Below are 14,236 nucleotides of genomic sequence, written 5' to 3' on the forward strand. Positions count from 1 at the left end.
ACATTAAAACGCCGGAAAACGACTCCACAGGCGGAACAGTTTGAATCCGCCAGAGCCCACGTATTCAACCCAGTACGTATCTGATCCGGTGCTGTGTAAACATTGAGGAACGAGGATACGCAGTGCTGAGCTCTAGCTGACGTCGTCATTGGACAACGTCACTGTGACATCCACCTTCCTGATTCGCTGGCGTTGGTCATGCCACGTTGGTCATGTGAATGAGCAATACAGGAAGTGAGTTGAGGAAGTCAATAAGTGAATGAGCAATACAGGAAGTGTGTTGGTTACCGTAGCACTAAATAGTCTTGTTGTAATCGCAAAAAACGGCCGTTCTGCGAGCTGAAGAGTGTACCGAACACTGTTAGATCCTTCTAGCATAAATACGAAGGCCATACACGGTGTAAAAAAGGCGTCATTGTAGTACCAGTACCACCGATAACAGACTGGCATACTTCATTTTTTACAACGACATCCTTCCACTTGCAAGTGGTGAGTGACTTGCGCATGCCCGATATGCACTAGGATCATGTGACGTGCCGTCTAATTAGTCATGTGATTAGCGTATCCGTGTATTGGCGTTGCTGTGTGCACGGGGAACGGTTTTGTTGCGGGCACAGAAATTTTGTGTGTGTACGCGAATCGTTTTAAAAACGTTAATCTGATGATTCGCTGATTCGAAATAATGTAAACAGGGCCTAACCCATCTGAAGCAGTGAACACACACACATACCCAGAGCACTGGGCAGCCATGCTAACAGCACCCGGGGAGCAGTTGGGAGTTAGGTGCCTCGCTCAAGGCCACCTCAGCCCAAGTTCGTCCCATATTAACCTAACCGCATGTCTTTGGACTGTGAGGGAAACCGGAGCACCCGGAGGAAACCCACGCAGACACGGGGAGAACATGCAAACTCCACACAGAAAGGCCCTCGCTGGCCGCTGGGTTCAAACCCAGAACCTTCTTGCTGTGAGGCGACCGTGCTAACCACTTACACCACTGTTGTAAAGTTTGTGCATTTTGTGGAATTTTTGGATGTATTAAATAAAATAAGTTAAGTTTATTTGTATAGCACTTTTAACAACAGACTGTCGCAAAGCAGCTTGACAGAAAATTAAAGAGTTTAAACATGAGCTAATTTTATCCCTAATAAATTTATTTATCCCACTGGAATATATTATTACAGTATAATACATTAAGCAATCACCACTGTTCTGATTAAAACTTCAATTAGCCTGTCTGGGATTTGTATAGACACAAGTGAGGGCCAACAAAACTCTAGCAAGTTCGCCAAAATGCTTGAACCAAACTACAGCCGATTTCCTCATAAAACTGCACAGCTGCGTACCTCAGAGCACTGATGGAGTTTTAAAGGGTCACACCTAATCTTTTTAATGATGAGAAATATTTCAAAGCAGGACACTACAAGTAGAAACAGCAATTTTGGTCGTGCCAAACTTCTTAAGCACCTTTGATGAAGGTTTTGTGTGTCATTCTGATATAAAACCACATTACTAAACTGGAAACGTATTAAACCACATTGAATCCGTAAAGTCATTCTACCAAAATCTTTTTTCTCGATATCCAGAACCAAACATATCAGGTTTCTAGATGACCTGCATTCATGAAATTTTACTTGTTCATTCCTGTCCCTATTTCAAACGATATTAAAAAGGTATTTCTCTTGAGAGCATCTTCAAAGTAGACGGCCTTTCGATTTCATAAAATCGGTGAAATTTAGTTCCCTCTGAAATTTGGTCATTGTGATATGTTTATTCCTGTAATATCTAAAAAACAGGCCATTCTGTGGCTGGAAAGTTATTTAATTTGAGGGGATTCCCGAGCAAATAATGTGCATGAAATCGCTTGTTTCGCGCAGTCAAGCAGACAGAGGAAGTCCGTGTGCGCATGTGCAGATTTACCTTTGAGCGTGCACTGACAGTTCCATCCTTCTGTCGCTAAACGAACAGCTGATCACACCGAGGTGCTCGCTGACCGCCGATATTTATTAGTTTGGTCCTGCGTTTCCTTTCCTTCGTATATAACATAACGTCTTTTCTTCTCGCCTTCTTTCCGTTACTGTAGTCGGTCTTTCACGTTTCATTCGCACGCTCACGTCCTCCATTTTTCTCTCCTGTTTCAAATTTGTATCCCACAATGCCTTGTGTGAACGGGGAAAGCCCACCACGTGATGCATGACGTCGTATCTTGTATTGGGTCATGGTGAAGCAGGAAAAAACAGCGGAGAAATTAGGGCCATGTGGCCCTAAATTCATTAATTGTTCTCATCTCATTATCTCTAGCCGCTTTATCCTGTTCTACAGGCAAGCTGGAGCCTATCCCAGCTGACTACAGGTGAAAGGCGGGGTACACCCTGGACAAGTCGCCAGGTTATCACAGGGCTGACACAGACACAGACAACCATTCACACTCACGGTCAATTTAGAGTCACCAGTTAACCTAACCTGCATGTCTTTGGACTGTGGGGGAAACCGGAGCACCCGGAGGAAACCCACGCGGACACGGGGAGAACATGCAAACACCGCACAGAAAGGCCCTCGCCGGCCACGGGGCTCGAACCCGGACCTTCTTGCTGTGAGGCGACAGCGCTAACCACTACACCACCGTGCCGCCCCATTAATTGTTCTATTTAAAAATAATAATAAAATTGGAAGTCTGTGATTCGAATTCAGCAGCTTTCAGTCCACTAAACAAAAATAATTGGGTGTCGGGGAAAATTCTTTTTATGACTTAAACTTGAAAAATCTGAAAGGGAGTACAGCTTTCACAGTGAAATAAAAATGCTGTTTTGAGAATCATCCAAAGATTACATGAATATTTATGCATATTTATTTATACGAAACCTCATTTGAATGAATGAATGAATGAATGAATGAACGAACCAACAAACAGTCACCGTCATTGTACAGTACATTGCTCTGGATAAGAGCGTCTGCTAAATGCCATGTAGCATAATGTAATGTAAAATAAATAAACGTAATTTGTTGAAAATGTTCCCATACAAAAAGCACAAAAATTACAAAAAATAATTGGGATATTATTATTATTATTATTATTATTATACCGGGGCGGCACGGTGGTGTAGTGGTTAGCGCTGTCGCCTCACTGCAAGAAGGTCCTGGGTTCGAGCCCCGGGGCCGGCGAAGGCCTTTCTGTGCGGAGTTTGCATGTTCTCCCCGTGTCCGCGTGGGTTTCCTCCGGGTGCTCCGGTTTCCCCCACAGTCCAAAGACATGCAGGTTAGGTTAACTGGTGACTCTAAATTGACCGTAGGTGTGAATGTGAGTGTGAATGGTTGTCTGTGTCTATGTGTCAGCCCTGTGATGACCTGGCGACTTGTCCAGGGTGTACCCCGCCTTTCGCCCGTAGTCAGCTGGGATAGGCTCCAGCTTGCCTGCGACCCTGTAGAACAGGATAAAGCGGCTAGAGATAATGAGATGAGATGAGATTATTATACCAAAATAGCCAACTCGTTTCCAAGACACCAAATGGAGACAAAAATACAAATAGGGTACAAAAGTAATTTATCTACACACCTAAAGACACACCAGCACACAATGACAAACTCTTGAGGTTAAAATAAAAGAAGAAGAGGAAGAAGAAAAGAAAAACCCAAGCGACAGTGCCACACTGCCTGGAAGACCGAAAGCACATTTCCCGTAAAAGAAGAAATCCTTGTCACCACCAAGCCTGAGGCTTGGACTGGGCTGAAAAGCACAGCATGGCCACTGAAGAAAGGTAATACACACCAGCAGACCCTGTAATTTTCTTTGCGAGTGTGCCACCCTGAAACCATACCTTGCAAAGAAGCAATACTTGCTGAATAATGACTTAACAATATGTCTGTAAATTGGCATATAGAAGCGTACAATTAACTGTGATGATTCAGAAAACTTAACTGGAATTTACACGGTACTTTTCCCAAATTACTGTTAAACTAAGGCCAAACGAAGAGCATTAAACAAGCACTGATGACAATGGGCTTAGTCAACCGCCTTCACAGACATGTTTTTTGCCTGCTCTTTCCTATTTAGAAAGAAAGAAAGAAGATGGGCAATGCATCACAAGATGAGCCGTACTACATACAATAATACAGGAAAGGAAGAAACATTCAGTGAGGATTTATCTACAAACTTCAGCCTCAGAGGAATTGCACAATTCAGCGATTAGTTTAGAACCGTTTCCATCTGTAATCCAGCTGGAAATGTTACGTTCCTTTAAATATAATATTAATAACCAAAGATATCTAATCATCTTCTTGGCAGGAATCAGGAAGCAGTAACAACAGTGGTCATGATTTTACGTGGATGGTTAGAAAAGCAAACTAATGTGCCCAAGTAAATTTAAAAATACCCTTTGGGAAAAATGGGAACTGGAAATGAATGTTGTTATTGAAGATGAAGAGTGGGAGGTGGTGTGTGGACAGGGCCATAAAAATCACTCATAGTCCAGTGTGGAAGGAATTCAATTGGAAATTAAGAATGAGATACTTCAAGACACCTTCCACTACACCAAAAATATGACAAAAATAATTCAAATTTATGCTGGAGGAAATGTAAACAGATCGGGGACTGCACTCACATTTTCTGGGATTGCCCGATATTGATTCCATTTTGGCAAGGGATCCAGGCAGAAATTCAAAACATTCTGAAAATAAATTTACCACTGAATCCATTACAATATATACTGGGTTTGACTCCAGGGCAGGGGTGTGTTTAGCCTATTTTTGGGGGTGCTCAAGCACCCCCAAAAACGAGCTCAGCACCCCCTAGCTCAGCACCCTCAAAAACACTGCTTTTGGACGTAATTTTCAGAAATAAGTGCCCTTGCGCACTGCGCAATGAATGTGTGCGCGGGCGTGTGTGTGTTCTTGAATTCACCTGTTACGTGATAGTTCTATGACCAGTAAAATACCTCTCCTCCTTGTGTCCCCTCTGATTGGGTTGCTTGTCCGCGTGAGTGCTTGCTATGACATGGTGGTTTTTTTAACTGGATTCCACGTCGATGAGGAACTCGAAGTACACTCAAAAAAAACCAACATTGGATTTACTTAACCGAGTTATGGCAACCGGTCCCACGAAACTGTGTTAATTTAGATGTATTGAATATAGTTATGTTGAGTTTTTCAACACATAACTGTATTCAATACATCTAAATTAACACAGTTTCGTTGAACCGGTTGCCATAACTCGGTTAAGTAAATCCAATGTTTTATTTTTTTGAGTGTAGCACCTGAGTATTACTGGCATAGCGAGATGTAAAGGTACGGACTGGAGTTACAATTGTTAAACACAACACAATAATATGCATAATGCAATATTGATGTTCCCTGGTCTATGAACAGAATGATAAAAACGACATTTATCATCCATATCGAGATACTTAATTAGCAAATTAATCAAAATAGACACTGAAACGTACATGCACGAAGCAAACAATTAAACAAATGACTAGCAAAAGAACACTACCAAAATATAACAAATATAACAAAAAATATAAACTAATGTAAAATCATAATAATACACACTATTATTACACAATACACAATAACACATTAATTAACAATTACCACTGTTCAAAATGAATAGCTCCAACATTACAAATGCAGTAGTAGGTCTCATCTCATCTCATTATCTCTAGCCGCTTTATCCTGTTCTACAGGGTCGCAGGCGAGCTGGAGCCTATCCCAGCTGACTACGGGTGAAAGGCGGGGTACACCCTGGACAAGTCGCCAGGTCGTCACAGGGCTGACACATAGACACAGACAACCATTCACACTCACATTCACACCTACGGTCAATTTAGAGTCACCAGTTAACCTAACCTGCATGTCTTTGGACTGTGGGGGAAACCGGAGCACCCGGAGGAAACCCACGCGGACACGGGGAGAACATGCAAACTCCGCACAGAAAGGCCCTCGCCGGCCACGGGGCTCGAACCCGGACCTTCTTGCTGTGAGGCGACAGCGCTAACCACTACACCACCGTGCTGCCCAGTAGTAGGTCTTGTTTAGTTAAAAATATAACGTAAATATTTGTGTCAGTGGTTGTAAATGTGTAGATATCATAGTTTATTGGGTCAGCTTCTGTGAAAACATTGCATAAGTCTAGTCTTGTCTAGTCTAGTCTTCTTGTCTAGTTAAGTCTAGTCTAAATGCGGAATAAACGTGGAAACACTGTCGTTCAAGCCAGGTGCCTCTGTCAGCTCTGGGGCCTAAGCACCCCCAAAGATCAGATGCTAGAATCGCCCCTGCTCCAGGGGAAGATATAGGGAAGAGGAAAGTCCAACTATTACAGATTCTCTTACTTGTGGCTAGGAAAATGATAACCCTGTCCTGGCTCAAGCCTCTGCCTCCCACCCGTCAACAATGGCAAGAGAGACTAAAGAATGTTTCTTTAATGGAGAAGATAACAGCAAAACTTCATGTAAAAATGGATTTGTTTTTGTGGGCCCGTCATTTCTCATTTCAGATGGACAGATAGATGAATTGGTAACAGCTGGTCGTGAGCAATAAAGTGTTTTTTGTTGTTGTTTTGTGGAGGTCTCCTGTTGGGTGCACTTTCTCCCCCCTATCCGGGGCTTAGTTTTGTGGGATGTCCATTTGGGAAGTAGATCTTGAATTGGGTTTGTAGGTTTGCTGAGACACCAATTGTTCCTTGTCTGTTGTGTTTTGTTTTCAGTGTATTGTTTTGTGTTATTTTCATATGCTTAATCTCAAATAAAGAATGTTCAAACAAATTAACGAGCATTTTATTCTTCTTGTACCTGCTGACAACATTTTACGCTCATAATTAAGTCATTTGAAGCATACGTCCCTGACGTACACAGTCATTAGATGCAGCTAGCTAGTAAATAGAGTACACACCATTTTGAACCTAAAAAAGCTTTTCGAAATAAGGTGAAATTGCCAAATATGTTTGTATTTATTTTAGCCAAATTGAGAAGAACTGAAAACACGAATAAAGTTAACTATTTGTCTCAAGCTAATTTAGTTTTCTAATGGTAAAGAAAATCATGTTGTTTTTGTTTGATAGTAACGGACTAAACAACGACAAACTTCAATTGGAGTTACATAAAGACACAAGGCGGCACGGTGGTGTAGTGGTTAGTGCTGTCGCCTCACAGCAAAAAGGTCCAGGTTCGAGCCCCGTGGCCGGCGAGGGCCTTTCTGTGTGGAGTTTGCATGTTCTCCCCGTGTCCGCGTGAGTTTCCTCTGGATGCTCCGGTTTCCCCCACAGTCCAAAGACATGCAGGTTAGGTTAACTGGTGACTCTAAATTGACCGTAGGTGTGAATGTGAGTGTGAATGGTTGTCTATGTGTCAGCCCTGTGATGACCTGGCGACTTGTCCAGGGTGTACCCCGCCTTTCGCCCGTAGTCAGCTGGGATAGGCTCCAGCTTGCCTGCAACCCTGTAGAACAGGATAAAGCAGCGAGATGAGATGAGATAAAGACACAGACAACTGCTTTAAAAAAAAAATCCTCTATATAATTATTTTTTTAAAGAATAAACTGTACCTTTCGGGGCGGCACGGTGGTGTAGTGGTTAGCGCTGTCGCCTCACAGCAAGAAGGTCCTGGGTTCGAGCCTCATGGCCGACGAGGGCCTTTCTGTGTGGAGTTTGCATGTTCTCCCTGTGTCCGCGTGGGTTTCCTCCGGGTGCTCCGGTTTCCCCCACAGTCCAAAGACATGCAGGTTAGGTTAACTGGTGACTCTAAATTGACCGTAGGTGTGAATGTGAGTGTGAATGGTTGTCTGTGTCTATGTGTCAGCCCTGTGATGACCTGGTGACTTGTCCAGGGTGTACCCCGCCTTTCGCCCGTAGTCAGCTGGGATAGGCTCCAGCTTGCCTGCGACCCTGTAGAAGGATAAAGCGGCTAGAGATAATGAGATGAGATGAATGAAACTGTACCTTTCCTCATTGCAAAGGTTTGTACTTTAGTATGTAAGATTCACCTGGAAACATGGATATAGTGTATGCAGGATTATGTTCAAAGATACATAAAGAGATCTCATCTCATTATCTCTAGCCGCTTTATCCTGTTCTACAGGGTCGCAGGCAAGCTGGAGCCTATCCCAGCTGACTACGGGCGAAAGGCGGGGTACACCCTGGACAAGTCGCCAGGTCATCACAGGGCTGACACATAGACACAGACAACCATTCACACTCACATTCACACCTACGGTCAATTTAGAGTCACCAGTTAACCTAACCTGCATGTCTTTGGACTGTGGGGGAAACCGGAGCACCCGGAGGAAACCCACGTGGACACGGGGAGAACATGCAAACTCTGCACAGAAAGGCCCTCGCCGGCCACGGGGCTCGAACCCGGACCTTCTTGCTGTGAGGCGACAGCGCTAACCACTACACCACCGTACCGCCCTCATAAAGAGATCATGATTCATTTTTAGAGTAACATTTTTAGAGGTGGATGGGACAGTGGTGAGCACTGTCACCTCACAGCAAGAAGGTTCTGGGTTCGAGCCCAGTGGCCGACGAGGGCCTTTCTGTGTGGAGTTTGCATGTTCTCCCCGTGTCTGTGTGGGTTTCTTCCGGGTGCTCCGGTTTCCCCTACAGTCCAAAGACATGCAGGTTAGGCTAATTAGTGGCGCTACTGTAAATTGACCGTGAATGTGAGAGTGTGAATGGTTATTTGTCTCTATGTGTCAGCGCTGCGACTTGTCCAGGGTGTACGCTGCCTCTCACCCATAGTCAGCTGGGATAGGCTGCAGCTTGCCCGCGACCCTGCACAGGATAAGCGGCTACAGATAATGGATGGATTTTTAGAGGTACACTACAGTTGTGGTTCACAGACATGAATGTCATGGGAATATTGGGCTTTCATTGATTTCTTTGAACTGTGGCTTCTTCCTTTTTCTGGGGCAGAATGATTGTACAAGCATATTTTTTTAATTAATTTTTATTTAGTTTTGTAATAACAACGGTATGCCCCCCTGGACACCTCCCAGGGCAGGTTCTCTGGGCATGCCTCCTGGGCATGCCCCACCGGGAGGAGACCCTGGGACAGACCCAGGACATGCTGGAGAGATTACATCTCTCGGCTGGCCTGGGAACGCCTCGGTATTCCCCTGGAAGAGCTGGTGGAGGTGGCCGGGGAGAGGAAAGTCTAGGCTGCTCTGCCATAGGCTGATACCCCCGCAACCCAGATCCGGATAAGCGGCAGAAATTGGATGGATGGATGGATGGATGGATGGATGGATGGATGGATAACAAATGGTATAATATACCCATTTTTATACAATTACTTTCTTTTTCCTTTTGCAGCTGTAGATAGGCTCTATACATATATTAAATTATTAAGCAAGAAAACAACACAAGGAAAATAAAATAAATAAATAATGGGGGTAGGGGTCCATTCTAAAATATATGTATACATGTATGTGTGTAATATTATATATCAGAACCCATTAGTGAGGAAAATACAACAAACACTGTTAATAATAATTTTTTAAAAATAATAAATAAATAAATAAATAATAAAGAATGTGGTGATAAATCTACAGAAGTTCTCATCCATTTTTGGCTTTCTGAAGTCAACACATGATCAAAGGTATACATACAGGGTCAAAAATTTACATACACCCACTTAGATTACTAATTCAGAAGTGCTAAAAGTGCCAAAATATCTTTTAATTTGCCACGGCCAACTTCCCGTAACTTCCTGTCAGTGATCATGATTGACTACAGCTGGTAGCTTCTCTGTGCCAACATAAAGAGTTTGTTTGACAGCATTCACTGGATTGACTTAACACACAGTACAATGGCAAAGTCCAAGGAGCTCAGTGCAGATCTGAGAAAGAGGATCATAGATTTACACAACTCAGGAATGTCTCTTGGAGCCATTTTGAAACAACTGCAGATTCCAAGATTATCAGTTGGGAGGTGTAGTCACTTTGCCAAGCCACTTTGCTGGAAGAAGACCCAAACTGTCACCCTCAGCTGAGAGAAATTGGTTTGGATGGTCAGGAACGAGCCAGGAATCATCAAGCTACAGGCCAGCCATGAACTGTAAGCTGCTGGAAGACCAGTGTCACTGTTTACAGTCAAGCGAATCTTACATTGTCATGGACTAAGAGGCTGTCATCCAAGAAATAAGCCCCTGCTCCAAAATCAACACCTTGAAGCTCAAAGTTTGCAGCTGACCACATGAAGAAATAAAACACTTCTGGAGGAAAGTTTTATGGTCAGATGAGACAAAAATTGACTTGTTTTGCCACAATGACCAGAGGTACAAAGGAACACTGTACCAACTGTAAAGCATGGTGTTGGTAGCATCATGCTCCGGAGTGGTTTTGCTGCCAGTTGAACTGGTGTATTGCACAAAGTGGATGGAATAATGAAGGAGGAAGACTACCTTAAAATTCTTCACCATAACCTCAAACCATCAGAAACTTGAACACATTCGGGGTGTTCCAACAGGACAGTGACCCTAAATACACATCAAAGCTGGCTATGGAATGGATAATCCAGGCTACGATTATCAACAACAACAAGTTTTGACATCAACCTTATCGAAAATATGTATTCTGTGCTTAAAAGTCAGGTCTGTGCCAGGAAACACAATTTTTTTTTAACTCTACCAATTCTGCCAAGAATTCAGAGTCAAGAATTCTGGTCAAATATCTAATTCAACCAGAAACTTGTTGATACCTACAAAAAATCCAAAAGGTCAAGGTGCAACTTGCTAAGGGACATTTAACCAAATCTCAGGTATGATGTACGTATAATTGTGACCCTGTGTTAACTTAAGAAAACCAAAAATAAAATCAAAGTCGTGCACCAAATTCTTGTTTTGTTTTTTATGAAAGATGTGTGCTGTACAATCATTCTGCTGCAGAAAAAGAACAGTTCAAAGAAATCACTGAAAGCTCAATATTACCATGAAATTCATGTCCGTCTTTGTAAATTTCTGTCCATAACTGTATTTATTTTTTTCGCCAACCGGTTTCCATCAAATCCTGCGCTCTGATTGGCTGGAGAGCGGGTCCGTATCCTACGATACGGACCCCGGCTACGGACCTCTGGCGACTCGCTCGTTCACAACAACAAAAAACGTAGTAGCATTTTTTTGTCAACATTTATCTTTTTTTTTTATAAGATTTATTAAAAAGATTATCAAAAATCTTACATTTTTGCCAGCATTTCTCAGGAGAATAGCATTAATTTTACAGCATGGATAGCGATAACGACAGTGTTCACAGCGAAAGCGAGTTTTACTACCCTGAGGAAGAAGAAATAAAAGAAACATTTCGGGAGAAAGCTAAAAACCTCTAACTTGCTAACGCCGAGCAAAAACATGGCTGAATCCTGAATGACTCAATTTTGTATAAATAGGGGACTACATAGGCGGCACAATGTAGTTTTTTTCCTGCCATGGAAGTGCACTGGTATACCGAGGAGGAAGCCATTTGCATTACAGCCGTGAATGAGGATTCAAAATGGCACGGCTCAGTTTTCCCTTTCGGGCGCTCTCGTTTTCTGTTAGAATTTGGTAAAGAAAAAAATTAATATATTATTTACCAGCTTAAGGTTGGTCCATATGGTGAAATACCGTGACCTCAGCCCAGAGGGCCTCGGTCAGTACTTTCAAGACCTCAGTCACGGTATTTCATGATACGGACCGACCTTAAGCTGGTAAATAACATATATATACTAGGTAAAAGAGACATACTAATGGTACAGAAGGTGTACCCTGACAATACCATCACACACGGTCAGAAATAGAGGTACAGAAGGAGTCCATTTCTGTCCCCCAAGGTACAAGCTACCCTAATGTACCACCTAGGGCTCATTATTGGACCTCAAAGTAACTACATGTACCTTTTTAGCACCAGAAAGGTACCTATATGTTCCCAAACAGTATATAAAGGGTACAAATAAGTGCCTTTGAGAGTATTGCCCCAGTGACCAGCCATTGTACCCCTACAGGTACAATAACGTACTTTATTTTTCTGAGAATGCAGCAACAAGGAAACTTGCAGTTAATTCATTTTTCTTCTGAAAGTGTGGGATACTTTTATTTTATTTAAAAATAAGCTTGGTTTCTTTCTTTATGAGATTAAAAAAGACAAACAGGTTGAAATCAGTGGTTGGTTGTGTGCGTGGACAAACTGCTATTTGTTTCTCTAACATTCCACAGTGTGTCTATACTCACAAAGTCAACATCCTTTTGTAGGAGGCGGCTCAGGCTAATTCAGGCTCTGCTTCTGCTCCTTCCGATAAAACTCTCAGCAGCAAACATGCTGATGCAGTACTTTTCCTTACAACTGATAAACTAAAATGTCCAGTTCGCTGCCCAAACAAGGCTGACATACTGCAGACTGTTCACTCGTGCTGATAAATATAAGATGCAGGCGCTCGACAGTGCACAGATTTAATCACAGGCCTGGACTATAACTAGTACTGTTCATCAGGTATAAACACTCCAGCAATACACTTACAGCTCCAGGGTAAACAATAGAGGTGTTTATTGAGAAGACAAAAAAAATGTTTTTTTGACTTAAATTTACACTACCGTTCAAAAGTTTGGGGTCACCCAGACAATTTTGTGTTTTCCATGAAAAGTCACACTTTTATTTACCACCATAAGTTGTAAAATGAATAGAAAATATAGTCAAGACATTTTTCTGGCCATTCTGAGCATTTAATCGACCCCACAAATGTGATGCTCCAGAAACTCAATCTGCTCAAAGGAAGGTCAGTTTTATAGCTTCTCTAAAGAGCTCAACTGTTTTCAGCTGTGCTAACATGATTGTACAAGGGTTTTCTAATCATCCATTAGCCTTCTGAGGCAATGAGCAAACACATTGTACCATTAGAACACTGGAGTGAGAGTTGCTGGAAATGGGCCTCTATACACCTATGGAGATATTGCACCAAAAACCAGACATTTGCAGCTAGAATAGTCATTTACCACATTAGCAATGTCTCATCTCATCTCATTATCTCTAGCCGCTTTATCCTTCTACAGGGTCGCAGGCAAGCTGGAGCCTATCCCAGCTGACTACGGGCGAAAGGTGGGGTACACCCTGGACAAGTCGCCAGGTCATCACAGGGCTGACACATAGACACAGACAACCATTCACACTCACATTCACACCTACGCTCAATTTAGAGTCACCAGTTAACCTAACCTGCATGTCTTTGGACTGTGTGGGAAACCGGAGCATCCGGAGGAAACCCACGCGGACACGGGGAGAACATGCAAACTCCACACAGAAGGGCCCTCGCCGGCCCCGGGGCTCGAACCCAGGACCTTCTTGCTGTGAGGCGACAGCGCTAACCACTACACCACCGTGCCGCCCCACATTAGCAATGTATAGAGTGTATTTCTCATTAGTTTAAAGTGATCTTCATTGAAAAGAACAGTGCTTTTCTTTCAAAAATAAGGACATTTCAAAGTGACCCCAAACTTTTGAACGGTAGTGTGTATATGCATATCTATAAAAAAAAAAAAAGATTTTCTTTGTTAAAATTGAATCATATATGATATATGAAATGTTGATTCTGTCTACATATCAACTATTCAAAAGTAACTGGATTGTACAGGAGTTAAAAAATAAAAAAAAGACACGCATGTGTGAAATAATAACAATAAAAAAAACACCAAGAACCTATAGCGTCCAAACTTTTTAGCACTGAGGCTGAACACAAATTTGTCGAAAATATTTCCGAACGTTACAAAATGTTTAGACCGTCGCATGTCAAAAAGAGGTGCAAAAGAATCCATCTTTCTAAAAAAAAAAAAAAAATCTAATGCAAGGCACTCAGTTAAGACTTCCCTTTTTTATGCAGAAAGTTAATAAAGATGGAGAACAACAAACAGTCTAGACAGCTGCAGGAGTTTCCATTAATTTGCAGTAATGCTCTCAAGTGATTTGGAAGGTGATCTTATACAGTACTTTCCTGAAATGTATAAAACAAAAAGCCTTAAAGTGGATATGCACTATACACTCTCCATGGACTCAATGAAAGGGTTAAACACAAGAGTGAAAGACATTTTGTCATTACATTTAAATGTAAAAGTATATAATAAATAAAACATCTCAGGATCATGTTGATAAATCTGCTAAAACTAAAATAAAATGCAAAAATAAAAAAACAGCCTGCCCTATTAATATCCAGAGGAGAAAAGTTTGCAGAAGCATGGAGAACAGATGGAAAACAAAAGGAGGGAAGAAGAGGAGGAAAAAAAAAACCCCA

The 14,236-nt window shown here is 42.3% G+C and overlaps 1 protein-coding gene across 1 annotated transcript in view; it reads right to left on the reverse strand.

The window, feature by feature from the left end:
• mxra8b (matrix-remodelling associated 8b) overlaps positions 1–14,236 on the reverse strand; it is a 39,121-nt gene that overhangs the window by 24,674 nt on the left and 211 nt on the right. The window lies entirely within an intron of this gene.

This window comes from Neoarius graeffei, chromosome 13 (genome assembly GCF_027579695.1).
Source record: "Neoarius graeffei isolate fNeoGra1 chromosome 13, fNeoGra1.pri, whole genome shotgun sequence".
NCBI classification, from domain to species: Eukaryota; Metazoa; Chordata; class Actinopteri; order Siluriformes; family Ariidae; genus Neoarius; species Neoarius graeffei.